This window comes from Panulirus ornatus, chromosome 33, assembly GCF_036320965.1.
Source record: "Panulirus ornatus isolate Po-2019 chromosome 33, ASM3632096v1, whole genome shotgun sequence".
NCBI classification, from domain to species: domain Eukaryota; kingdom Metazoa; phylum Arthropoda; class Malacostraca; order Decapoda; family Palinuridae; genus Panulirus; species Panulirus ornatus.
The window spans coordinates 15,629,724-15,654,388 of NC_092256.1; the positions used below are offsets into that span (position 1 = coordinate 15,629,724).

At 41.5% G+C, this 24,665-nt stretch overlaps 1 protein-coding gene across 3 annotated transcripts in view; it reads left to right on the top strand.

Annotated features, from left to right (window-relative positions):
• The first annotated feature begins 726 nt into the window (after nt 1–726).
• Nucleotides 727–24,665, top strand: part of LOC139759489 (uncharacterized) — a 39,890-nt gene continuing 15,951 nt past the window's right edge. Inside the window, exons 1-2 of one of the 3 annotated variants that reach the window (XM_071681667.1) lie at nt 727–1,083; nt 8,046–8,240. The gene's annotated coding sequence lies outside the window, so the exon portion shown is untranslated. The remainder of the gene's footprint in view (nt 1,084–8,045; nt 8,241–24,665) is intronic. The other 2 variants (XM_071681668.1, XM_071681666.1) reach the window with 2 other exon arrangements.

Sequence of the window (24,665 nt, forward strand, 5' to 3'; positions counted from 1 at the left end):
CAGAACCCTCATTCTGTAGAATACTTCCTTCCACACAAGTCATATTTCTTTTTATGGCCACTAATGTTTAATGTATTCAGTAATGTCTTATGGTCTTAACCTCTTGAATACGACCCTTGAGCTCGACCATATAACTTAACAACAACAGTACCGCCCTTCAGCATAAAGGAACGACTCTTGGGTATGATGGGATGACGTTTAACGTTCAGGTCAATGGCCATGGTATCATTCAATGCGCTTGTACCCTCTTGCTCACGGTGTCGTACTATTGTGCCCAAGAGTCGTATCGTCGTGTCGTACCGTCGTGCTAAAGTGTTGTTTCGTTGTGCTCAAGGGTTATGCTATTGTGCTCAAGGGTCGATCTGTCGTGCTCAAGGGTAGAACCTATCTTCCTGAAGAGTCAAACCGTCGTGCTCAAGGGTCAGACCGTCTTGCCCCAAGAGTCGAGGAGTCGTGCTCAAGAGGTCAGACAAAATTACTCTTAGATGTCAGATGCCTATTTCCAAATACCACAGACTTCCCTTCCTATCATTACTCCCATCTTGAGAAACAATAAGATCGAAGAGGAAGTAACCATGTTCATTCATTATAACCAGACGATGGCAGTAAATTGCCAGACGGCAACTGATGTTCTACTCCCTTGGTCTCCCCCCACCCATGTGATGCCGTCTCCCCCACCACAGCTTCCCGGGTCCCCCACCCGTGTGAGGCCTCAGCTTCAGGCTACACAACTCAGTGTGAAACTCGCGGGTGAATGGTAAGGGTGTTGGGCTCCTCTGCCCTCTGCCGCACGCCACGTGCTTAAAGAAAGAACGAGAAAAACATTTCCTAGATGGCTTCTTAATCAAACGGTATATCTTATCGACAGGAAACATCAAATATTGATGATTCAGTCAAGGTGCTAATGTCCAATTCGAGTGATTAGGATTTTGAAAACCTTTTAGGTTTTGATAATTGCGGTCTGAGTGAGTTCGTAAGCATCCATCGAAAACTGGCGAAGTAGAGAGCGAAGATAGAGGGAAGGTTCTCCCCCCAACAGTGAGAGAGTGTCAAGAGAGTGGACCAGCAGGCAGCATTTCCAAGGTATGATGATTAACTGGACGTTCCAATGAAATTTCTTTCTTCCGAAGTCCATTATTTTCATTTCTATTTTGATTGATCTTTGTGGTGTCTAATTACTTCTGTCGAAATAATGAAATTAAGATGAATGTTGCTTAAGTAAGGGAAACTCAAAAGGGGAACAGCCACACGTAAATAATCTAGCAGGAATACCTTTAAGTTAGTCACTTTACTTAAACATTCCAAGCTTCGCAGCGGTTCGAATCCTTCTGTTTGAGAGCTTTGTATGTGCGTGGAAGTGCACGTTCACTGAATTTCATTACCTATATATATATATATATATATATATATATATATATATATATATATATATATATATATATATATATATATATATATATATATATATATATTGTCAGGACCAAACCCGATAGCTCGGCTGGAACGTAATTATTTCTGCATATTGTCTATCTACGTTGAAAGACTCTCTCTCTCTCTCTCTCTCTCTCTCTCTCTCTCTCTCTCTCTCTCTCTCTCTCTCTCTCTCTCTCTCTCTCTCTCTCTCTCTCTCTCTCTTTCCACATACACACACACACACACACACACACACACACACACACACACACACACACACAGGAACCTCCATCACTCCTTCATATACCTTATCAGTGGGTTGTGCGTCAGGCTAATCAGCTGAATTTCCTGTTCCAGATAAGTTAATCAGTAAACCCTTTTATCATATCCAATAAATGTCAACGTATCTATAAAAGCGTACACCGGCGGATGTTGGTGCATAATTAAATTTCAAATATTCAGTTGTATAATAAAACACATAATCCTCTTGATATGTATGGACAGGAGAATGGATGGCAATAAAAAGAAGCTGGAAACTAAACAACCAATGGATTTTAGAAACTACAGACTCGATATACTTGAAAAAAGAATTTGAGTTATGACATTATGAAGGTGACTTTTTCGTCTTATCATTCATTATGTATAATAACCTAAATATACAATGGTTTTATTGGTATGTATATATATATATATATATATATATATATATATATATATATATATATATATATATATATATATATATATATATATATATATATATATATATATATATATATATATATATATATATATATATATATATATATATATATATATAATGAATATATTATGTAGTGAGAGTTAAAAAGAACGATAATGTTTTCATGGAATCATTGTTCTCTCTGAGGATTTTATTGCAGAAAAACGTTCATAGAAAAAAGCCACCCTTTGAAACAGAAAAATCTCCCACCTACGCTGTACGACAGTTTCTGACTAGATGACTGTCGAGTGTAGACAAGCGACGTTTCTTAGCTGCCAAGCGTACGACGTCTAGAAATTTTGTACGTAGATATAGATCATCGCGTCATCCGTCACTAGGTTCAAGTCATAGTGACACTCCTGAAGGTTTTGTTATCAGGACAACCCACAACTCCAGCATTGTGCTCCAACACAACGAAGTCTCTCGTTGCAACGACGCGAAGCAGGAAAAGGGGGAAAAAAATAAATAGGGCAGCATTCAAAGTTATTTGATGACTCATCTCTTTACATGAGAGAGAGAGAGAGAGAGAGAGAGAGAGAGAGAGAGAGAGAGAGAGAGAGAGAGAGAGAGAGAGAGAGAGAGAGAGAGAGAGAGAGCATTATTCATGAGGGGTTTGCAACAACGTCCGGAAGCTCAAATTATTCAGTGTTGGAAAAATATCAGACAGTGTTTCATTGGCATTCAGTCGTAGGAATGAGATCCCATGGGGCAAGATGACACTCGTCGACGTAAAATGAATTAATAACATATTCATACAACGTTGTAGGTCAGGGTTGTATATGTTATTTACTCCTCTTATACACTCAAGTGACTGTGTCAACATGATTCTCTGCGACACACTGCTGTTATGCCTACAGCAGCAATGGTTTAGTAAATAGAACCATCATATCTCAACAGTATCTGAAGGTTTCTTTTGCTCACATTGCATGTGCATGAAGGGGTCAAAATGAGGGGGTTCAAATGAACCCCCCAGTTAATTTTCTTCCTTTTCTAAACTATCTTTTTTTTTCTTTCCAGCCGACACTGTTTCGATTGTGGCTTTTCTGGAGGTTCAGTACAAAATAAACCTTTTTGTATCGATGTTAATGCACTTCGATAGCTCATCCCCGATCCTCATGTCAGCCCTATCCTTGATCACAGGTGTTAAGGACTGACTCACCTGCTCGCTTCTTCGTCCTTCCCTGCTTTTATCTGTGTTGGAGATGACTAATCAGCACCACTATCTCTATTCTCACCAACACCGCCAACAAGGTCACTTACGACCTCCACCACCACTGTCATCGCGATCACCACCAACACTACTACTACAGTCATCATCACCACCACCGCCACTATCTCCACCATTATAAACATCATCACCAACACCATTTCCAGTTACCCATCCAAACAGTTCAATAAAAATCAAATACAGATAACTCTGGGGCAAAATTGTCTATCAGACTTCTATAAATTTCCCCCTCACTCACTCTCTCTCTCTCTCTTTATCTCTCAAAAAAGAGAAAAACTTTTCTTTATATTTTCTATTTACTGTGATATATCAAGATGAGTTTTAGACATAGAATTTTGGAAACCATAAAGATAATATCTTTAATAGGTGAACAACATGCTCGATATAATACGGGTCATGAAACTTCAGAAATATACACTGATGTGATTAAACAGTTCTGATATACCGTTATTGGGACAACTTCACGTGTGTTATACAGGAAACAATTATTTTTCGATGCAAAAACTGCAATGAAAATTGTATAAGATACATCAGTGATGAGGCTGTATTACGATCAAATTTGATTAAATAATAATCAGCGAATCCATTAAAAATTTGATGAATTCAGGTCTTTTTTTTACAGGTGTAATAATTCATTTCATCAATATATACATAATGCTTGATGGAATGTACACAGAAAATGATAAGTTTCTAGTCGTATTGCGATGTTCGAATAATTCTAATGTTGAAGTGTGTCGGCAAGGAACACTGAGTCTGTCATCCTGTGCGACGAGGGAGGAAGGACTTACATGGTTCATGGACGACATAGGGTGATGACGTCTACAGAATCAAGGTCTGTGTTGAGCAAAGAGGAAGAGTTTTTTTTTCTCGCTGGGGTGGTGTTACGTCGAGAGTTATGGTGCAGTGTCCAGGGATGGTGGGAGGTTTTCTGTTTGGTGATGGGTGATGATGGTCACAGAATGGTGGATAGTGTGGAGGAGAGGGTCAATTTTCCCTATGGGTCGTGAGGTCCACAGAATTATGGTTGGTGTGGAGGGGAGAGGGACGTTTTTCCTGTGGTGAAATGTGGTGTGGTGTGTAGCGACACAGTTAGTGTAGAGGAATGGGACGCCTTTTGTTTTTTTCCTATGGTCATGATTAGCGAGGTCTCCAGCACGACACACAATGTAGTATGTCTGGAGGTCCACTTACCGCCTACGTTTGGTCCAAGAGCGCTACCTGGTGGCCACAATCCATCATCCACAGTCAAGCTCTGTGGCTCCGCTGGTCTGCATTGGTAATCTACGTCTTCCATCACCAAGCTGATCCATTTTCAGCCTCCTAGTCCAACAGGTCCCCAGCATGGCCACTGATGTAATATCCAAACAAAATTTCCGGCCCTTCATAAATCTGTCATACATTTCCAGGGCACCGTCATTCCCTGAGAGAGAGAGAGAGAGAGAGAGAGAGAGAGAGAGAGAGAGAGAGAGAGAGAGAGAGAGAGAGAGAGAGAGAGAGAGAGAGAGAGAGAGAGAGAGAGTGAGGATGAGATATACTTATTAGACAGAGATATGGTTTGAAGAGAAAGAAGGAACTGATTAAACATCATTAATCATGTAAGTCACTATTGATTACAACCCCTCAGGTGTTTGTCAACCTGACACCTACAGGCAGAAAGGTTATAGAAAAAGGCAAACACGAAAAACGAAAGACAAGAACACACCTCCGCTGTTCGAGGAGGGAATGAGATTATCATAACGGTCCATCCTCGTCTGGAGAGTCTCCACAAAGAAACCATGGGAGGCAGCAGCTAGACGGACGCCACGGACCTGGAAGAGAACACACGCTGACAGTTCATAAGAGCATTGGCCAAAATGATGCCTGGAAAAGAGATAGATGACAGCAACATCGCGGCGGTCAGAGAGGGATGGTTGGAGACTGATGACGCCCAAAGGATTAATGAGATGGACAGCTTTTGATTCCTCTCTGGCTAAGATAGGGGGCGAGAGACAAAGAATCATCCCTGTTATGTGAGTATTGCTCCATACGAGGGCGAATATAACCCTCGTAGATTTGTAAAACCACTCAAAATATAAACAATGAAAGCACCAATACAACACTCAAAAGTCTTTTTGAAGTAGAAATTACGTGGCTTAACTCGGGTTTTCCGGATAGAGTGGAAGATATGGTTATGCCCAAAATGTTTATGTTATTGCAGGATCGCATTATGATGTTTTGAAACTGAACAGAAGGGAAGACATGTGACAACTTACAGGATACATTTGTTGTAGCTGCATTTAGGACGATAAGATTTAACCAAATTACTAATCCCTCGATCCGAGATGCTGCATAGTTCCAAATTAAGAGAAGGGTTGTGTTTCTTGCCAGAGGAAAAAACGAGTATTAGAGTGAGGAGGAGAGGGAAAGTGAGTGAAAGTTGCGTGGAATTATCAGCGTAAGAGTGAATTAGATTAGAAGTCAATAATATATGGAGCAATTGGAAAGAATCCTGAGGGATACGAGTGATAACGATAAGAGGGAGGAAATGACTCCATCAGCAATGACTGCAATAGATCGATTGGAGTGGTAGCTGTGCACGAGGGAAAGAGAGAAGCAGAAATGTTAAAACAAGGATTTCCACAAAGCGAAGACACATGTCACACCCTGGCATTACTTGGTTGAATTGTGGCATTTCGAAATGGAAGAGGGAGACACCAGTGACGCTCAGAAAAAGATATAGGAAGAAATTGCACCTTAACACTGCAATCTTTGACCAAATTTTTGCTTTACGGATATCGAGGACAACGGCAAAAGATTCACCAATACCCCTATGAAAGGAAGTCCAAAGGTTAAGTTACATAGGAGAGAAGATCGCCAGTAGACCTAATGCTGCAAATTCCGTATTGGTGATAAGAAAAAAAAAAAAAATAAGGTAGGGGAGGAAATGGGCTTTCATGCATTTCAGAAAGAGAGACTTTAGGGGGTCTTCAAAGACTTTGGACGTAGTAGAAGTAAGAGCAATGGGGTATAATTCGAAAGGAGAGAATGGTCTCCTTTCGAAGAGATGGGCTACACCAAGGCATGCTTCCGTGAAGAAGAAAAAGTTTGCGTGTTTACTTGGAAACGAAGGAGACACAATCCACTAGAACTCGAAGAGATATTCCAATATACTATAGACTATTCAAATCTTCGCAAAATACTACAGCATGAGTGCCCTCCTAGTATGTGCTGTATGTATACCCAAAAAGCCATCGAAAGAGGCGCCGTCCAACATAGTTTTGTCAGCACACTATATGGGCGACACAGGCGGGACGACCACATCCTTGGCATACGCAACGAGAGAATAACAGACGAGGGTCGACTGACCTAGACCCTTCAGGCCCGTTATGAGAGAAAACATATGGAGGAATTTGTGGCCATCACAACCAGCCTGCTCTCTCTCTCTCTCTCTCTCTCTCTCTCTCTCTCTCTCTCTCTCTCTCTCTCTCTCTCTCTCTCTCTCTCTCTCTCTCTCTCTCTCTCTCTCTCTCTCTCTCTCTCTCTCTCGTTCAGCTCTCAGCCTTACCAAAGATACCGAGATGCTGCACTACCACAATTTCTACCTTACTCTCCTCTACAGCTCCGAGAGACTATTCTGCCTCCCTTTTATCCATATCTAATGGAGCCATGCCTTAATTACCCTCCAGTGCGCGACAGGACAAATGTTTACTGCTGCCAGACTCGATGTTCGAACCCTCCAGCCTTTATGGATAACTTCATGAAACTTACAGGACTATGATGGGGGCTTTATGTCCTCTTTATGTCATTTTTTTCAAGAAAACAGTCATAAAAGGGAGAGAGAGAGAGAGAGAGAGAGAGAGAGAGAGAGAGAGAGAGAGAGAGAGAGAGAGAGAGAGAGAGAGAGAGAGAGAGACCTGCACACTCCTATTCACTCTTCTACTCACCCTCTCACTCTCTCACACTCCCATGGCCACATGACTTACAGTAAGTGAAGGCTCTCTCTCTCTCGCCACCTCTGTACCTCCCTTACGCACTCACACCTCTTCCTCCCAGTGCACCAGTCAGGTCCCGCAACACACCATAATGAGTGTTGTCTCTGATGGGGCCCAAATGATCATCATAGACTAAACAAAACTCTACCAACTGGTTCCATCTAACAACGAAGCAATTGGGGAAAAACTCGTAAATTATCCGCAGTAGTTGTTAATCTTTTCGTTCACAGTAAACATCAAAACACGGATTGTTTTCGGACTATTGATCCCGATCGCTCGATTAAATGGGCGGATAATACAATAGAGCCTCTTCTTTTGCAAGTTTATGCTTTTTATTAGTCCTTACAGTTTCAATGGATCAGTTTGTGTGTTCATGCATCATCAGGACGTACATGGTAATACTCTTTTTCTCACAGGTTATCAAACATATCCACACTGATATAATTTTGTTGTCTTTTTTTCTTACCCTCCTCTGAACCTTCTCTATCAGCTCTATGTGCTTCTTTAGGGCAACCAAAACTATGAAGGATCTTCTAAGTTTGGTCTTGTAGGACGTGAACAGCTTATTTTATATTTTTTTCAACCATGAACTTCAAAGAAATTCTGAGTATTTACGAGCTGACAATTTGTTCTCCATAGCTATTTTCCTAAGGTAGAACTATGTCGATTCCCAAGTTCCTCTAACACACAGATTCCTGGTGATGTCCACGAGCACGACGGTACGACCCTTGAGCACGACGGTACGACCCTTGAACACGACGGTGCGACCCTCGAGCACGACGTACGACCCTCGAGCACGACAGTACGACCCTCGAGCCCGACGGTACGACCTTTGAGCACAACGTTACGGCCCTTGAGCACGACGGTACGACCCTCGAGCCCCACGGTACGACCTTTGCGCACAGCGTTACGACCCTTCGGATATTGACGTCGTGACCTAAAACCTATACTTTATGCACGACTGTACGACCTCTGGGTATGATGGTGTGACCTTAAACTTGGACCTTATGGACGACGGTACGACCCATGAGTACGACGGTACGATCCATTTGGGTATGGTGGAGTAATTTGAAACTTATTCATTATGCACGATGGTACGATCCATAAACACGACGGTACGAACCTTGAGTATAATGGCGTGGCCAGAAACCTCAAAGGGTCGTCATGTCAAAGGGCGTAAGGTCGTTCTAAAATGTCCGACCACAATGTTCCAGAGTTTAACTTTGATAACAAAAAAAAATTATAGGTATATATATCATACAATGAAAGAAGTTGAAGAAAAACACCTTTGTGGAAATGGTGAGAGGGGGAAGATGTGGGTTGATTACAACAATGGGTGAGGGATTAGAGGCATCCTGGGAAGAAGAATGGGATGCTAGAGTAGGATTTGCCGGGATTACAAAGGCTTGGAAATAAGATGACGGATGATGAGCCAGACGTATTGTAAGACGGAGGATTTTTTTTTTTTTACACAGGAGGTAGATTGAGGTTAAGAAAAAGTTAATGTAGTTGGAATTGGTAGGAAGGAAGAGGAGTGATATAACTTAGGTAAGAAAATGGGTTTGGGGTGAAATAGGATACAAAATAGGGTGCTGAATAGGATGGGGTAGATATTATGATGGAAGATAGTATAGGGTAGAAAACTGAGTATCAAATACGGTCAGGTAGAATCTAAGATGAACTGTATGAGACTGAATAAGAGTGTGACATTAACGAGAGTTATGTTTTGTTTTCTTTCGTGTTGTATTGGTTATCATAATCTCCTGATCTATTGTTCTTCAGGTAATTTACATACTGAATTACCTATTCTCTTATGTATCAGTTACCAATGTGCTTATACGTTAATTCTTTTCGTTATACCTTCCTCTATATTTGTTGTCAACTTTATCATCATAAGTTCGTTCATACGTGCATTACACATCTCACACATACTCCCATCACCCGGCACAACACCACTACTCCCATCATCTGGCACCTCAGCATCACTCCCACAACCGATCATGTGGCACATCAACACGTTCCTACACAGGAAGACTTCCCTGGCTTCATGTGAGGATCCTCCCTTTGTCTCCCATGACTTCGTGCGGACTATCACCTTGCTGGAACCTCGTCTACCGTTAGTTGTTGCTTCTCCCTCTCTGTCATCAATTCCCACCGATTCTTCCTCTTTTCGCAATTTCAAATTCCCTTTTATCTGTTTTTCCTTCACTTCCTTTCACTATTTCTCCCACTAGCTTTTATTCCTCGTTTCTTCTCACTGCTCTTCATATCCTTTTTTTCGTCTTTTCCCTTAGCATGGTTTTCTTGTCATTCCTAAATCTTACAAACCTTCCTCTACACTCACCCTTCTCATCTCCCTTGTCATCCCATACTATACTTTCCTCTCCCTCTTTCGTCCTTCTGCCACATCATATACTTCCACCTTTTCCACCTTCCTGCTTTTACTCACTACTTCTGCTTTAGGAATCCTGTCTTCATCTATATAGACTAAGAATGTAAGTAAATGTCCTCCAGCAGATAACCTCGTCATAGACCACCACGTCATACGCCATATGTTCTCTCCTTCTATTGTTCTCCAGCACATAACCTCGTCTGAGGCCACCACGTCTTACGCCATGTTCTCTTCATATACTATCCTCAACAGATGAACTCATCATAGATCATCCCGTCTTATATCACCTGTTTTTCCTACGTACTAGTAGTCTTCTAGGAGAAAACATCAAAACAGCTATTACGCATCAGGTCATATGTTATCTGTCCTTCCCATACACATACTTCCCACATTTCGTAACCCTCTCTTCTCTCCTGTTTGGGATGGGTTGAACTTTTCACCTCTCCTGAGTGATGTAAGAATGTAAGACTCTGGTGAAAGTATATGTTGCCCTTAGATCTGCTGGTTACGTGCTGTTATTCATATTCGTGTGCATACATAAATGACATAAACATATGAATATATGTATTTATGAAAATCGAGTCAATTGCACTGCTGAAGTGTTTATAGTGGAACTTTATAATAAAAAGAGCATCTGGTGACGTCAAGGACACCTGATGACGTCAGAGAGTGATGTCACAGGGATGAATTGCCAGTTACTGATATATCCAGACGATGTGTCATCTAGTCATGTTCTTCGAATCTGAATTTGCGTCATTCGTCCCTCACTTGATTGATGATCATGAGTGGATTGTTTGTTTCCCCAGTGAAGGAGAGAGATTCTTTTTGTCTTATCTCCCGAAAGATATCTGGTGATGACTGGTGAAGAGGGAACCCGCAACCCATGTCCTTGGGTACCTATGTTCTACAGCCCTTGACATCAATGTCCTCAACCTTCGCCATAGTCCATCCACGTCGACAGTCCACGTCTTTGTCCATCCATGTCCACAACCCACGTCCTTGTCCATTCATGACCATAGCCCACGTCTGTCTATTCACGTCCACGACCCACGTTCTTGTCTATCCACGTCCATGACTCACGCTTTTGTCTATCTATCCACGTCCACAACCCACGTCTTTTATCTATCCACGGCCCAAACCCTTGTCCATTCATGACCACAACCCACGTTCATAGCCCACTCATGTTCTACAATTTCTTCACGTTACATAAAGAAACAGTCACCAGAAATAACACTCTGAAGTTAAAGGGAAAGAGACGTAATGGAAACGCTGGACTCAACTTTCTTCAGCAGGTGAGTTGAAAATGCTGGAATAACCTGCCATCAGACACTGTCATTGTAATAACTATGAATAGATCTAAAACAAGGTTGGACAAATATTTCAAAGACTTTAATGATTAGTGAGTAAGCCTGATTAATAAAAGGTTTCTTTTTTCCTCAACAGAGTTGTGCTTAAACTCCATTAATTCCCAGGGTATATGATGGCTGTTATTAAATGAAGAAGCATTTTCCATTCAACCTTTCCTATAACATTTTTCATATCAGTATATATTCTCTACATTATGCGGTTTTCCTTCATAGATATTCTATTGGTAAATAGTGGTGGGGACAGAAGGAGCCTTTTGCTATACTATCCCATCTCTATCTGCATAGACTAGGAATTCAGGATATCAGTAATGTCCTCCAACAGAAAACCTCGTCATAGACCACCAGGTCTTCTGTTATCTAGCTCTCCTATATACAACCCACGCCCTTATCCATCCATACCATACCACCAACCACAACCCACACCACCTTTCTCCCTGCTAGCTTACCTCATTTTTCGAATCATGACTGTGTTCCCTTTCTCCTCCTCCTCCTGCCTGCTTCTTTCTCTCCCTTTCTCCCTCCTTCCATCTCTCCCTAGCCTCCCAGGTCCCGAATCTCCAAAGAGGAAGGGAGCGTCTGCTCCCAAATATAGCTTCATCACACTTAGACTTCTCTTTATCAGAGGTCAAGGAACTTTCCAAGAGTTTGCGTATGTTTGTTAGCCACGAGTCTTTCTACAGAGAGAGAGAGAGAGAGAGAGAGAGAGAGAGAGAGAGAGAGAGAGAGAGAGAGAGAGAGAGAGAGAGAGAGAGAGAGAGAGAGAGAGAGAGAGAGAGAGAGAGAGAGGTGAAATGAACATGAAGCAAAAGTCTTTCTGAGAAATGGCTTGATGGATTAAGCGTTCCTCTGAAACGAAAGAAATACAATTGAAACACTTTTTTTAAAGGGGGGAAGGATCTCTTCAAGAACAGTCGAGGGAATACTTCAGTATCCTACAAAGGGAGCAGGACATGCCAATCCTATAATCCTAAGTGATCATGACTTCCAGGATCCCATATGATATGTTAATCCTTCACTGATAAAACCAGTTGTGTCGTTACTCACCAGTCACAGGAAACTGAGGCAATCCTAAGAGTTATCACTCCTCATACATAATACCTCCTCATTATGTTACTCATTTTCGATTCATTTATGAGTATCATAAACTCCTCTCTTCCTCTCATTCAAGTCCCTCACTCATTTATATCGTACGTATTCCTTCGCTGACCTTCTCAATTTTGATTAAGAAAAATCCACATCCGATCCTTTAAATTCTGTATTATCGAGCATAAATCCAGAGCTGATCCAACAGTCTTTGCCTTGAAAGCTATTACAAAGGTTGTGTTAATAACAGATCAAACCATAATGGTAGTTTGGCATGCAAAACAACACTAGTTTGATATCCTTCCATCTAGTCATTTGTACTGTAAATCCCATTAATACTTTGCTTTCTCTCTAGCTGACATACATATTTTTCCTTGTATAATGCTTTCCATTTAAAATTTCAGATCTAGCTGCCTCCAAAATCAATGTCTAATATATGATATGCAAATTTGTTCTCCTTTTATCTTCTCTCGTTGTTATGACCATCAGCAACTGTGAACGTTCATCTAATTCCCTTGGTCATCAGAACATCAGACTATATATATATATATATATATATATATATATATATATATATATATATATATATATATATATATATATATATATATATATATATATATATGTATTGTACTGTGGGAGAACAATGACTTCCTTATATAGGTTCAACCGGTCAACAATATCATCATCATGGTGTGTACAACAAAGTGCTTTACGTCAAACGCTTCACTGGGAGACACCCCCTCGCCGGGATAGACTGTGGGATTAACGTTTTAAAGAAGATAGATAAACTCCATTGACTATGAATGATTTGCATACGGACCCCAGGCAAGCCTCGTCCTTAGGAATTTCTTGTTCGCATATCAAATCATATGACTTCATTTCATTCAAGAGGATCTATTTGCTTCATCAGTAAATGTAAATATTCATTTTCAACTTGTGTGGTAAATTTACAGACTTTTTATTATCTGCGTGACTTCAATTTTACTATCATGAATATGTGTTAACATTTTTACCGTCAGTGAAAAGAAATTATTGTTTTACTACCGTTGTCGGTATATATGTTGTCATGTAGGGTAATTATTATTGGCCATGTAGGGTAATTATTATTGGCCATGTAGGGTAATTATTATTGGCCATGTAGGGTAATTATTATTGGCCATGTAGGGTAATTATTGTTATTATGTAGGACATTTATTGCTGCCATGTAGGATGATTGTTGGCGTCATGTAGGACAATAATTCCTGCCATGTATGACTGTAGTAGAGAGAATGAGAGTACCTAATGCCCTTGTAGTTATTCACTTGGATTTTACACCAGTTTATGCAAAGCTTGACCATGACGTATTCATTTCATCATCAATAATGCTATGACGTATTCCTATGGCGGGTGACTCAATCGGTGCGTCATCACTGCATCTCTGACGTATGCTGCCCGCTGGTGACGTGTTCACTGCGTCATCCTCTCGACTCTGACCTATCCTCTTTATTGTCAATGAAAACAGTTCATAGCCAGCCATAACAAATCAGATGGAAGATGATTCTTTTATCAGTTGTATATATATATATATATATATATATATATATATATATATATATATATATATATATATATATATATATATATATATATATATATATATATATATATATATATATATATATATACGATAACAATAAAGTTGTTTGGCTTAGAGCAAACAAGATAGTGTCCTTAACCCATTGAACATGGGTGTACCATCGTACCCAAGGATCGTATCCTTGAGTCAAAGGATCGCACCGTCGTGTTCAGGTACTTTACCGTCGTGATCAAGGATCCTGCCGTCGTGCTTAAGGGTCACAGTTCTTCCCCACCCACCCACTCTCCTTCTCCTCCATCCCCACACTCCTCGCCTCCCTGTGTTGTAGAAAATCTGCTGACTCCTCCTCCTCCTCCTTCGTGGCTCAGTCATCCTCAAACCTCCACTGTACATAATACAAGATACTTCGAGGTAAGAGGAATCCCCTCCTTTATATATACCTTCCCTCAGCTCCCTCCACCAGCTGAAGATGCTCGACAAATTGATCTTCTCTCCGGAAAAATTTCTTTTGTCAGATCTAATGCAAAGAGCTTTGTCCTTTTGCCCAAACACAATATGGCCACTTACCTCTCGTTCCACAAGAGCAATTCTCCTTTTTATTCTCTCTCCTCGACGTATCATAATGATGATGTTTACGAAAATGAATCATTGTACTAAAATAGACTGGAATTTACGCATACTCAAAGAATAATTCTACGTTTTGAAAGGGATTGAACTGCGCACAAATTTTGACTCATAGTCATGTGGGTGACTGAACTGTATCCGAAAATTGACTCATCAAGTCAAGAGGGACTCAATTATTGCTAAAAGAGTTAACTCATCGTCTTGAGTGAGTCTGGACTGTATATAGATATTGATTCATCATGTTGAAAGGGACTGAACTGTATACAAGAATCTTGATTTTTGTACTTAAGAGGTTATGATACCCTAATGTTGGTTTCAGCCTCTCGTACCCTGAGATAGGACTGTCTTTGACTCAAGGACCCACTGTATCGTGCCTACATGGTAAATACATCTGAGTCATGAGGCTGGTATGTCATACGTGTATCAACAAAAGCCAACATATGACGCCTCCAGGTAAACTAACATAAGATACATTCGTACACGTTTGCTAATATGTGACATTCTGCGAGTAAGAATGATAGATACGAATACCTTGTTCTATATGTTGAACTGTTGTGACTGAAAAAAAAAGATGATAAATCTGAAAGGAAAAAAGTATGAGGCTATGAGTGGCTATAATTTCCAGACAGTGTCAGTTGGATTCTGGTCTCTGCTGTGGCGGGAGCACGGTGTTGACCTTAACTTTACGTCCATCTTCGCTTAGTTCTGACACTTTGGCTAGTTTTTACTTGCTTCGATAACACCATTAATTTAGAACATATCAACTGAATCACAGTGTTTATTCTGTCTCGAACAAGAACTGTTCTATAACCAGTTAGATATTTTTTCTATAACACACACACACACACACACACACACACACACACACACACACACACACACACTTACACACACACACACACACACACATATATATATATATATATATATATATATATATATATATATATATATATATATATATATATATATATATATATATATATATATATATATATATATATATATATATATATATATATATATATATATATATATATATATATATATATCAGATTACAGATCTTATCTATTTTCTTTTTTATCTATTTCGGTTCTACAATCTTTTTTTTTACGTTGGAGGCTCCGGTCACGAACAAAAGTGCACATCGAGGCTGGGCCTTGATTGAAATATAGAGAGGATTATGAAAGGGAAAAAGAAGAGACGAGGAAATGTATTGACGAATTTTTGGAGGAAGTGAAAAACCTGTCTTTTAATATGTCCTCGTTTTTTTCTTTTTTAGCTTTGAATACTTTTTTTTCCACTGAAATTTGAGTCTGTTTTATGCAGAAAGTTATACTGACACTGAGTATATAAGTACATAATGAAGGTTGCACTACTAAGGTGGTACACCCCAGGTCAAAGGTCATCTGATAATCGGGTCGTTGATGCTTGACAGAGGACAATAACTTTATCATTCTTAGTGTGACAATGATGGATGATGCAACACTGGTTGTGGAAAAGTATGGATGAGTTTGGATAATATGCTGACGGTGCGAATAGTGAGTGACATGGTGGATGATGGATGTATATGTGGATGCTAGGTGACAAGAAGGATAATGTCTGATAGTGAGGATAATTGACAGTGTGGATAATGGGTGCGAGTGTGGAGAAAGGGTAACAGTGTGGATGATGGGTGACAGCATGGATAACTGATAAGTGTAAACAATGAGTGGCAGTGTGGATAAAGGGTGACACTGGGTAATCAATGACACTGTGGAAGCTCCTTCCACCTGACCCATTCCCTCGCTCATCCCAAAGCCTCCCTATAACCAATCTCCCCTTGCCTCCCCCCTTCCCACCAGCTTAAGATTACTCAAGACACACGCGACCGAAGGAGACAGAAAAGGAAGAGTCTCTCTCTCTCTCTCTCTCTCTCTCTCTCTCTCTCTCTCTCTCTCTCTCTCTCTCTCTCTCTCTCTCTCTCTCTCTCTCTCTCTCTCTCTCTCTCTCTCTCTCTCTCTCTCTCTCTCTCTCTCTCTCTCTCTCTCTCTCTCTCTCTCTCTCTCTCTTCTCCATACTCCTACTCTCCCCGCTCTACACCCCCTCTTTTTCCACTCTCCTTTTCCCACTCTCCCCTGAGCCAGACGCCCCTCTCTCTCTCTCTCTCTCTCCCCGTGGTCAAGGGCAGCAAACACTGGCGATGATGTGAAGATTCCTCTGGTTGCTGCTTGGCTTCCTGTTCTCTCTCTCTCTCTCTCTCTCTCTCTCTCTCTCTCTCTCTCTCTCTCTCTCTCTCTCTCTCTCTCTCTCTCTCTCTCTCTCTCTCTCTCTCTCTCTCTCTCTCTCTCATGCGGTGAGCGCTATGCTCTAGAACTGCCTCATTGCAAACCCTGCACTTACTCATAGGTAGATACTCTCTAGAGAACTATAAACACAGGTAAAATGCAGATAAACACGGGAGCTAGAGATAGATAAGATATACACAGAAATATCTATACATAGAGAACTGGAACGTAGACTCATAGAAAATATCCGCTTTAAACATTAGTAAACTTGCATTCCTTCTTTACTTTTCATTTTATTTCGTCTAGTTTGCTTTTCCTTCAAGTGTACCTTAGATCTGAGGTTGACTGAACATCACGGGAAAATTTTTGCATATTATCGTACACTGTCAGTGTGAGCTGCCAGTGTATGTTTACCTAAGCGCCTTTCCAGACGTGAACATTATACATTTGCTCGCAAAATCATGTTCCTTTCTTCTTCTTCTTATGTGTGCGTTTTTAACTCGTTGCCATCGAGTAAAAGTAAATGTTTAACTGTAAACGATTCGTATATGAAAGCTTTTTATCGCTGTAGGTCACGCCTGGGTACATTCCAATCTCTGGCTCATTACTGCAAGCAAAGCGAACGCAAGCAAATGTTTTAGCAGTTCTGTAATGTAGGCTTTTCTAACTCTACGACTTTACTTCAACTTCCTGTATCTTATAAAGCAAAAGAATTCCGTCTACAGCCAGATCGGGTGTATATAATCGATGTACAGCCTGATGACAATTAATGATAAGTCGTGAATTGATACGGATTTAAGATAGATTATTATAAAGATAATCAAGATCATTCAGTGATTATCTAAGTTAATGATGCTATGGGTAATCATTACCTTCTGTGTTCCCTTGTTCCACAGGTCTGAGCCCAGACAAAGGTCTTTATACAGTTGGTGTAAGACCAGACCCTGAGGCACTTAATGAGCGGGTTAATTTTATATTCTTTGTGGCTGTGAGGGAGTAGGAGTGAGGGAGGGAGGGTAATCTCTCATTTATATTCATTACACACCATAATGGCCCTAATTACAAATGGCTTAATCTTGGATTTGTTATGTTTCACTTATCTTCTGCATTATCTTAATTTTCCATAATCTATTTTCTTCTGCCTATTTTTTCTGGTTTCTCGTTTACATCATATATTCTTTGGTTTGAATTTTTTTGGCATTTGTGTTTTTCATTTTTCCCTGATACCTTAACATCTCTCTCTTCTTTAATTTCCTCTGGCATCCTGCAAGATGGACAGGGAAAATCTTGGCATATTGTACATCACTTGAAAGTCTGAATAACTGAACGCAAAATCTTATATTTCATTTTTTAAACTTTATGTGTGAGGGAGTTGTGCTTAGTCTGCGAGGGAGGGAGAAAGGGTGGAGGAAGTGATGGATGTAAAAGCGATAAATGATTATAGATAGGGAGAGGGTGAAAGGTGGTAGAGGTGAGAGTGATAAATAAGTGGGGAACAGGAAAATGGAAGAAGTAACTGGGGGGAGTGAAGGAGATAAATTGATAAGCGAATAGAGAAGAGTAATATGTAGATCGAGTGACTTGAGGGAACAAATGATAGCAAACTAAGACAATAAGGAACAAAGACAGACAAAGAAATAAAGGTGTGCTGGGACGGAAGTGGGTGTAGAGTAACGAAACAAAAGAAAGCAAAAGAAAGACTTTAGCAACAGAGAAGAGATCTGAGAAATATATGGAGCTATAAGAATTAATGTAAGAGGATGGCGGGAGACGGAGAGTGAGAGAGAGAGAGAGAGAGGAAGATGAAAGAGAACGAAGACGAGAAGTGAGGAAGAACAGAGGAGTTTATGGGATATCTCTGGGGCCTCGAAATAAAGGAGACATATTTTTCATTTCTAACTTCCGTCACATCATCACAATTGAATAAGCCATTCCTTTAATTCCCAGAGAGAGAGAGAGAGAGAGACAGAGAGAGAGAGAGAGAGAGAGAGTCCAAGATTCTTAATATTCAAATGTATTACGGTCGGCATATTCGCCAAGCGTAATCCTGACTTTTAAAAGTTAGGTTAAAAAAAAAGAACCAAGTCGTTCAACACAACGAAAAGGTCGTACCGTCTTACTTAAGGTGTCGTACCGTCGTGCTCGAGTCGTGCCATCGTGCTCCAGAGTCGTGCCATCGTGCTCAAGAGTCGTGCCATCCTGCTCAAGAGTCGTGCCATCGTGCTCAAGGGTCGTGCCATCGTACTCAAGAGTCGTGCCATCGTGCTCAAGGGTCGTGCCATCGTGCCCAAGGGTCGTGCCATCGTGCTCAGGGGTCGTGCCATCGTGCTCAAGGGTCGTGCCATCGTACTCAAGAGTCGTGCCATCGTGCTCAAGGGTCGTCACCCTCATGTTCAAAAGGTTAGACACGATGCCCTGTCATTGCTCAGACATGTGCAGTATAAGGTCTTGGCCAGCCTCTCGTACAACACTGCCCATGAATGACTCAGGAACAAAAAAGAAAAAAAAGAGAGAAACAAATTAGCATCATTTCGGTCACCGACATCGACGCTGGGCCAAATAAGGAGGGATGGAGAGGACGATATACAGTTACTCTCTCTCTCTCTCTCTCTCTCTCTCTCTCTCTCTCTCTCTCTCTCTCTCTCGTGAATTTGAAGGATTCATGGGTTCGAAATTCCTGTTCCTTTCGAAAGATTTACTTCGTTTCGTTTCGCTATACTTCTGGGAATTTTTTTTCTTTCGTTTTTTTTCTTTCAGTTTCGTTCATCTGCGCGACGGCGATCCTGAGGTGACAGAGGTCATGGGGTGACGGTGGTCCTAAAGTGGCGGTAGTCTGCGGATAACTGTGACGGGGGTCTGAGGATATCTGTGACGATACTGTGACAGGGTTTGAGGATATCTGTGACGATAGTGTGACGGGGGTCTGAGGATATCTGTGATGATAGTGTGACGGGGGTCTGAAGATAACTGTGACGTTGTTTTGAAGGTGTGACGGGGGTCTGAGGATATCTGTGACGATAGTGTGACGGGGGTCTGAAGATAACTGTGACGTTGTTTTGAAGGTGTGACGGGGGTCTGAGGATATCTGTGACGATAGTGTGACGGGGGTCTGAAGATAACTGTGGCGTTGTTTTGAAGGTGTGACGGGGGTCTGAGGATATCTGTGACGATAGTGTGACGGGGGTCTGAAGATAACTGTGACGTTGTTTTGAAGGTGTGACGGAGGTCTGTGACGATATCTGTGACGATAGTGTGACGGGAATCCTAAAGTGACTTAGCTTCACTATAAATCATTCGGCTTCTCGTTAACACAATCACAACGAACTGGTTGTGACTATCTAATACCCGTTGTGGAATGTAGGGGAGCACGCTGTTCTTATAAACCGGATCCCAGGATCGAACCCTAGTCCGTATATTCCGAACCACAGTGTATCCAACACCTGCTCCCCTTGGTGGAGGAGGACATGTAATATATTGAGATCAAATATGATAAAATAGACAACACTCAACATATGCGCAATGAAATTACATCAGTGGATAACAACCCAACTAGATAATGGCCTCTTTACAGTGAGCTTTGTGCCGGACGTGTCGCTTGTTATGCAGGCTGTAATTCAGCCATGACGACACCACATTTTCTACTGGTTCATTGGAGACTACATGAATCAGAGAGGAATATTACTAGTGAAAAAAAAAAAATATATATTTGACGTCATATCTGTTAATGGAATATTCGACATTGCTTTATAGAGACTTTAAAAAATATTCGTAGATAGAGAAAAATTAGAAAAAAGATTTCATAAACGAGGAAAAGAAAAGGCTAGTAAAGTACTTATCATTTTCTCAAAACTGTACGAATAAGTTCAATAAATGGAAACTAAATATAAAGAATTTAGGGCAAATGCTGTGCATCAGTAATCGAAGATTTTTCGCTAGATATTGTGAATTAATTCTACAATGGCTGAGTCAATGGGGAAAATGGATAAATGTGGATTGTATTAAAGGAAAATGGTTTAATATGAACGAGATCAGCAAGGAACATGATTAATGGGAACAAGGTTAATACCCGTTCAGGTTAATAGAGGACTGGGTTAATAGAACCATTTCATCACTTACTGGATCAATAAGGGGATTAATTGAAGACGGATGGTTTAAAAGGTATGCTATTGTATAGGAAGAAGGATATAGGGACTGGATTAACGAAGACTGAGTTAGTAAAGGTTGGATTAAGAGGGATTGAGTCAAAAGAAAATCAAATGGCTATAGGGAAAGGGTTTTAGAGTAATTTGAATTTCAGTACAATACACTAGAATAATCTAAGGAAAGGAATAGAGTCTTAGGATATATATTTATAGATTCTGCCCTTGAAAACATTTATTGGGAAGGGGCAGCTATCTGAGCAAATTATCTTGACAAATGTGGTCAAGGACAGTTTAGAGATCGTAAATTGGATTTAGGGGAAATTGTATTAAGAAACTCTAGCTTCCCTTCACGAGCTTTCTAGACTCAGGGTGTTGAGAGAGAGAGAGAGAGAGAGAGAGAGAGAGAGAGAGAGAGAGAGAGAGAGAGAGAGAGAGAGAGAGAGAGAGAGAACGTATATATTTTTTATATCTTCAAGGCAACACATTTCACGGTGAACAAGTAGTTGCCTTAGATATTGTTTTTACCAAGGCCATTGTTCTGGACCAGATGTACAATTTTCTTATATATATATATATATATATATATATATATATATATATATATATATATATATATATATATATATATATATATCCAGACGACCTGTAGGTCATTACGAAGAAGATGACCATGATATCCGAGAGTTCCCGTGTTCATCACAGCTGTGGGGACTGCGGTATTCCCTGAAGATGTGATTAACACGAAGCCGTGGGGTTGGATCTTCATGTTTCATTTTGCTGTCGGTGACTAGCATTTGTTTATGTTAGTTACAAACACAGTCACATATGTATATGTATGTGTGTGTGTGTGTGTGTGTGTGTGTGTGTGTGTTACTTATAACACCTGTAAATCCCTCCCATCATTGAACAGTTGACTGTCTTTCTTGTATGATCAACACATACAGACGTAACAAAGGAAATCACAACACACCAACTGAACACGATGCCAGACCAAAATGTAAGCTAACCTAACCTTCAGTTTTCTTGGGAGAAAGATACTTGAAGTGGTTAGGATATTAATGTGTATTGCTTTGAGTTGTTTGCCTTCCTCGCAACACTTGTACACGGAAGGTATCATTGACCTCGTCCTACAGGTGTTATGTTGCCTCTTTAATACAGAGAATAAGAAGGGCATTATCTTCGTCTATGGAGGGAGTGTGTACACTAGCAAGTAGATGGTTAGTACGTCATTACACTGGCTCATGTGAGGGTTGGGATCACATTACATTGCCAGTGATGTGAGGCGACTTGCTGCTTGATGAGAAGGGAAGCAAGGCAGTGAGAGGAATAAATGTATTCAATGAGAGGGAATTGGTAAATACACCCGCGTGCATCCGTTCCTAGAATGAAATCATGTTTGTATTGCAGTTTGATGGACATTATAATGTATCGCCAAGGGAAAGGCGTGCCATGTTTTGAGGGGAGAGTTACAGGAATGGATGAAAAGGGGTGCCTGTGAGATGGGGTGAAATTATGGAGTTTCATTCTTCTTCTCTCCCAACATGTAAGGGAGGGGTTTATGTGGTCATGAAGTGAGGAGAAGGAGTTGTGCTCTCCCTTACCTTTCCTTGCAAGTGGCAGGGTTGTGATGGTGGCCAGTATGTAGGAGAGAGGTTGTTGTCATAGCAGCGTATTGCTGGGGGGAGGGCGTCGTTATGGCCAGCATGTGGGAGGTAAGGGTGGTTGTGCCCAGCAAGTGAAGATGAGGAAGTTTGTGGTGGCAACTAGTGTGTGTGTGGGAGGGTTGTGGTGAAGGCCAAGGGAAGTCTGGGATTGTCGTCTGGACGAGTGTCAACAATAACCAGGTCAACAGTGTTTGCTGATCTGTCGGCTCTTGTGGTGATGGTGAAGCTGCAGCTGCTGTTATTAATGACGACTTGGGTCTGCTGTCCTTACTGTTCCTCCTCCTGTTGCAGCTGATATTAATGACATTAATGCTGGTATTGCTGTGGCAGGGTGTATTGCTGCTCCCGTTGATACTTTGGTCCTTGTGTTGATGTTGCTGAAGCAGCTTTGTCCCTGGTTTTGAGGCACATGGCGCACATGGTAATCACCGGAGTGATGCACTCGAAAAACTTTTCCTTTATTGCGAAAATGGAATGTTATTACACTGTCTCTCCCTTTGTCTTTTCTCCTTTCCCTCCCTCACCCCACCTACCTCTCTCTCCCCTCCCTCCCTATTCATGACCCCTTCTCCTTCATCCTTACTCCTCAATGACCTCTCTTCTTCATCCTCCTTCTCCGTCTGTTCTTCTTCCTCTTCCTCTTCTTCCTCTGAATCATGATACCACAATAATATTCCTTCCTTCTCAAGCCTCAAGTCTTCCTCTTTTTCCTCTTTTGATCCACCACCCTCACTCCTCCCACCTAACTTCCTTCCTTCTTTCCTTCCTTCTTCGCTCCCACCTTCTTCTTTCCTCCCACCACAGTGAGCTGGAGGCGTGAGTGGGCGCATAACTCATCACCGTCGCATAATCTTGTTTATAGAGCTGTCGACAGTGGCTTCGCTTGACTGGTACTGAGTCGACAGAAGGGAAGAGGGTACTGAGAAATAGTATTTGCTTTGTAATACCCTTATTAAATGGTAAACCTATTCCTTAAAGACGTAATTATCTAAAAAGAAGATGAAAAGAAAACTTGAGGGCTGTAGGAGAGAGTGGATGGAGAGTTGTATGTATCCTTTGGGCCGGAAACTGCGAAGCTTGATCACCAGAAAAAAAAAATCATGGTGGTTCCTTGTGTTCTCTGGGGGACGTACAGGTGTTTGACCGCCCAGCCGGATGGTCTGGCAGCGAGGGCTGCGTGTGTTCTTTGGGGAGCAATGGGGTTGATTGGCCACCTGAGTCTGATTGGAGGGCTGCTTTTGAGCCCTGTGAGGGGCATTACGGGTACTTAACCATCCGGGTCCTGATTGGGAGGGCTGGTAGTGCGACCTGTGAGAAGCATCTCAAAGAGACTGAGAGTTTTGTGAGAGAGGAACTTCAAAGACCAATCGTAATGAGTTGATTTGTCACGAGTGAAGGAAGGAGCAACTGAGGAACGTCGTTAGCTAGAGTTGGTGAAGCAGCCTCGGTGGGGAGGTAAGTGGCCGTCCTCTGTGTGCATGTAGGAGGGTCGGCGTCGTTAACGCCGACGGAAAGGGGGACGACGTCGGCGTAGACGCAACGCGACGGAGAGGTTAACGTCGACGGAAAGAGGGACGACGGCGTAGACGTAAGGCAACGGAGAGGTTAACGTCGACGGAAAGGGGGACGACGTCGGCGTAGACGTAAGGCGACGGAGAGGTTAACGTCGACGGAAAGAGGGACGACGTCGGCGTAGACGTAAGGCGACGGAGAGGTTAACGTCGATGGAAAGGGGGAGACGTTAGTGTAGACGTAAGGCGACGGAGAGGTTAACGTCGACGGAAAGAGGGACGACGTCGGCGTAGACGTAAGGCGACGGAGAGGTTAACGTCGATGGAAAGGGGGAGACGTTAGTGTAGACGTAAGGCGACGGAGGTGTTGACCTCGACGTTCCTGTAGATGTTAGATATCGAGTTGTTTTGTCACGTCATAATCCATATCTTATCGTTAGGTTGAGGTGGGTCAGGTGTATACTACAGCCTTATTACATCAGACTCATTGCTGTTGTTCTTATGATCATCATTATTTTCGATGATCTGTCTTTAACGAATTATCCGTCTTATGGTCTTAGACATAATCTAGTAATCTCTCTCTCTCTCTCTCTCTCTCTCTCTCTCTCTCTCTCTCTCTCTCTCTCTCTCTCTCTCTCTCTCTCTCTCTCTCTCTCTCTCTCTCTCTTCCCCTCCACAGCA